General features: G+C 47.1%; 1 non-coding gene across 1 annotated transcript; it reads left to right on the forward strand.

Moving 5' to 3' along the window:
- The first annotated feature begins 3,838 nt into the window (after positions 1-3,838).
- Positions 3,839-3,911, forward strand: TRNAK-UUU (transfer RNA lysine (anticodon UUU)). The gene has a single exon. It is a non-coding gene; the product is annotated as a tRNA-Lys (tRNA).
- Positions 3,912-4,563: the final 652 nt, after the last annotated feature.

Genomic DNA, 4,563 nt, shown 5'->3' on the forward strand with positions numbered 1-4,563 from the left:
CACCCTGCCTGACTGGAGGAAGTCTCAGCCCCTCTTGAATCTCCCTGAGGCTTTCTGGGGAGTGTTTCCTTGTGGTGGGTGTTGCTTGTCACCTCCTTCTGCGAGCTGCAGTTGCGGGCTTCTCCCTTCATTCTCCCCAGCTGTCCTTGCTGCTCTGGCCCCTCTCCTCCCCCCCCATAACCGTTTGCTCCAAGCATGACACAGCAGCCTGCCTTACTCTCCAAGGCCCACCCCCCCCGAACATACAGTTGTCACGGGTAATGGATTGTATTGAGGAGATTCTAAGGAAATTGTGGCCCACAGAAAGAACTTAGAATTAAAACTTCAGTATCAGAGTTCCCATGGCCATTATCTACAGCCCATCACAAGCAGCCCTGTCCCTGCCTCTTTCTCCCTGGTCCTGGGAGGAGGGGCCAGGGAGGAGTGTTGCTGCTTTCCCTCAGCTCGGCATCTTCTCTCGTCTCTTTTTTCTCTCTGGGCCCAAGGCCATGACACCTCCACCACTGATCAGGAGTAACAAAACAGAACCAAAGGAAAAACTGCCATTCCTTTAACATTAAAAAAAAAAAAAGTACAGATATAGGTCCTTGTCATAGGGCAGACGCTTAATAATTATTTTGTAAAGAAGGTTGGCCCTGAATTTCCTTAACCTACACTTTTAGATTAAACCTGGGCCTTATCTTTATGAAACCAAGAGACCAGTTAAACGCTTCTTCCTCAAGCAGAAGTGGCCAGGCCTCTCTAGATTATAAAACTAGACTGGACCTTTCCTGCTTTTGTCCTGGTACCCACTCAAACATCCTGTTATCCTCCAATCCAGTATGCGTTCACTTTTTTCATTTCTACAACAGATATTTATTGTGCACCTTCTAAGGTCCAGGCCCTAAACTGGGTACTGACGATACCCAGTGAATGAAACAGACTCGGCCTGTGTCTTCACAGAGTTCACAAGTGGGGTGGAAGAGGAGATTGAAAATAAATATATAAGACATACTTCAACAGAAATAAGTGCTAGAGATGGAAAGTGCATCCAAGCAGACTCGCATCTAACTGGCTGTTTATTTCTTCAGTTTGTGTTTTTGCTCATTCATTGCTCCAGGCATCAATAAACATGGACTCAATACTTGTCATTTATTTGGCACTAGGCCAGGTGCTGGAGACCCAAATACCAAAAAAGACTTTGACCTTTACCTCAGAGCAGGCACAGACTGATTGGTGGGGAAAATAGTTAAACCCCTCACAATGATACAGAGGGGCTGGAACTAGAACAGAGTTGCCCGCGGGTCGGTGGAAGCCAGAGGAGGATATAACCACTGTGTGTGGAGGCCGAGGGCAAGCTTCTTCAAGAAGGTGTCATTTAATCAGAACTTGGAGGATGGGAAGGAGTTTGCCCAGGTGGAGAAGAGGGTAAGGGCATTGAGGGCAGGGAGGAGAGCAGGCAGTGAGATCCAGGGCTTTTCTGCAACAGGGTGGAGTTGCTCGTGGCCAGAGAGTGTGCATGGAGGAGAAGCAGCCCCAGATGAGGCTGGGCCGTTTCCCAGGCTTTCAAGAAGCTCCCCTGGAGAAGAATCTAACAGCTGCGCCTGCTGAAGGGGCACGAAACGGGGCTGGGGCTGCAGAAGACAGAGGGCAAGGGAGGCTGGCTCTGTGCAGAGGGAAAAGGAACGTTTTCAGAGGCACTTAGAGGCCCCCAGCCTCTGCACTCGCTACCTGCTGGGGTGTGTTTGGCTTCTCCAGAGAAGCCTGTTGCTGCAGGGTAAATTCTCCCTGGTTGCCTGCACTTACCTCCCAGCGTGCTAATGAGAGCAGAACTTCAGGAGATGCCCTAGCCTGCTATTTCATGTTTGTTGAGTGGAGCGAGGCTGGGTGGAGGCGCTGCCAGTCAGAGGCAAGGATACCAGGGCCGGCGCTGGCACCTGGCTCTGCAAGACCAGCCACAGGCCTGGGGAGGGAGGGACTGGGGGCAGCAGAGCTGGGAGCTCTATGTGGGGGGAAGGTGAACGCGCTGGGTGGGCAGGAGAGCAGGGAAGGCCGTGCTCTGAACATGGCAAGTCAGTTTCCAGAATTCTTGGATACACCCGGCAGGGTAGGTCATGTGGCTGGATGGTAACGTGAAGTATTAACTTTTGCATTTTGACCCCGGGACCTTCCCTCTTCTGGCTGCTAAACATGAAAGAATGCTTGGGTAATTTTTTTTCCACCTGAGAAGAGATTAAAGCAAAGCAAAACAAAAACAAATTTTCCCTGTGTCAGAAAATGAAAAGCTGGAGCATATATTAGGGTGAAGTCTAGGTTGCGGAAACAAAGAGGGTTAAAAATGCAGCGTCATAAAGAAGATGGAGGTTATTGCATCCTCACTTCACCATACTCAGGTTGAGAGTGGAACAGGTGTGCGGGCAGTTCGGCTCTGCAAGGACTCTCAGGGACCCAGGTGCCCTCCGTCCTGTAGCTCCACCATCCCTAGAATAATAACCTCAACTTCATGGTCAAGTGTGGGTCACAGACTCATCTGTGTTCCACCCTGTGGGAGGGGGAAGAGTTCACTGGGAGATTACATTGTCCAGCAAATTTTCACTTCTTTTTGGTCTATCGCCACAAGAGGAATAAACTTCCCTGCCCTAGTTCCAGGTCTAGGCCTTAACAGGCATCATACGTTTCTGTTTGATCCTCTGGGAGCTTCTGACCTCAGCTGTGAGCAGAACCTGCCCAAGGTGACTGCTGTCTCTGGAGCTTGGGCGTGGGAATGAGACATGTGGGGCAGACCTGAACTTGACCCATGGCTGGGAACCGAGCAGCTGCTTTGAGACCTGCAGATCTGTCAGCAGGAAATAAATACTCACATTTGTTTACCACTGAATTCTGGGGTGGTTTTATGCAGTATTACTGCAGCAAACACAGGTTGATACAAACTATGGAATGAGGGCAAGCAATTTTGTTTTAAGTAAGCAGGAGTGAAGTTTAAAAAATTAATTTCTCTCACATTTTATTAATCATATGATTACACTTAGCTGCAAGGGAGGCTGAAAGACATAGTCTGTAGTTGACCGATCTTATGCCCAGTTAAAAATTTTATTTATTTATTTATTTATTTATTTATTTATTTATTTATTTATGGCTGTGTTGGGTCTTCGTTTCTGTGCGAGGGCTTTCTCTAGTTGCGGCAAGTGGGGGCCACTCTTCATTGCGGTGTGCGGGCCTCTCACTGTCGCGGCCTCTCACTGTCGCGGCCTCTCTTGTTGCGGAGCACAGGCTCCAGACGCGCAGGCTCAGCAATTGTGGCTCACGGGCCTAGTCGCTCCGCGGCATGTGGGATCTTCCCAGACCAGGGCTCGAACCCGTGTCCCCTGCATTGGCAGGCAGATTCTCAACTACTGTGCCACCAGGGAAGCCCCCTATGCCCAGTTTAAAAGAGGAGCTGTGGACATAAAAACATGATCGTTAGTCAGTAGAGAAATTCAAATTAAAACCATAGTGAGATGCTACTTAACTCCCACTAGAATGGCTAAAAATAAAAGAGTTGATCATACCATGTGTTGATGAAGATGTAGAGCAACTGGAATTCTCAGACACCACTTGTGGGAATGTAAAATTACAACCACTTAGAAAAATGGCTTGGCAGTTTTGTAGAAGGCTAAACATACATCTACCCTATGACCCAGACAATCCACTTCTATATATTTACCCAAGAGAATGAAAACATATGTCTGTACAAAGACTTGTGTGGATGTAGCAACTTTATTTGTAATTGCCCCAAACTTGAATTGGAAACAATTCAAGTTTCTCCATCAAGAAGTGAATGGATAAACAGAATGTGGTCCATCCATATGATGGAGGGAATTCCCTGGTGGTCCAGTGGTTAGGACTCTGCACTTTTACTGCTGAGGCCCCTGGTTCAATCCCTGGTCAGGGAACTAAGATCCCACAAGCCTCATGGTGCGACCAAAAAAAAACCAAAAAGCAAAAAAACACATGATGAACTACTACTCAGCAATAAAAAGGAATGAACTGTTGGTACACGCAGCAACCAGGATGAATCTCAAAGTAATTATCATGAGCAAAAGAAGCCAGACAAAAGAGTACCTCCTGTGGGATTCCACTTATGTAAAACTTTAGAAAATGCCATCTAATCTTTAGGAACAGAAAGATCATTGGCTGCCTGGGGATGAGGGGCATGGGAAGGAGGGAGCAAGGAGGGGACTGACTGCAAACGGGCATAAAACTACTTTTGGGGTGATGGCTATAATCGTCTTGATAGTAGTGATGGTCTCATGGGTATGTACACGTGTCAAACTCATCAAATCATGCGCTTTAAATGTATGCAACAAATATATGCAAAATATACAATATAACATATTGTATGTCAGTAATATCTCATACTATATTATAATAGCACAATACATGATATATATTTACGTGTTTATATAAAATATATAATAGCTATAGTTTATAATGGCTATAAAACGAAAAATTAAAGCTCTTGCTGTGGGGGGAGCAGAGGGTGGATGTCAGTGGATGGCGGGCGGTTTCTACCACAGACGGGAGAAGCGGTGTTAGATGCTGAGG

This window comes from Balaenoptera acutorostrata, chromosome 9 (genome assembly GCF_949987535.1).
Source record: "Balaenoptera acutorostrata chromosome 9, mBalAcu1.1, whole genome shotgun sequence".
NCBI classification, from domain to species: domain Eukaryota; kingdom Metazoa; phylum Chordata; class Mammalia; order Artiodactyla; family Balaenopteridae; genus Balaenoptera; species Balaenoptera acutorostrata.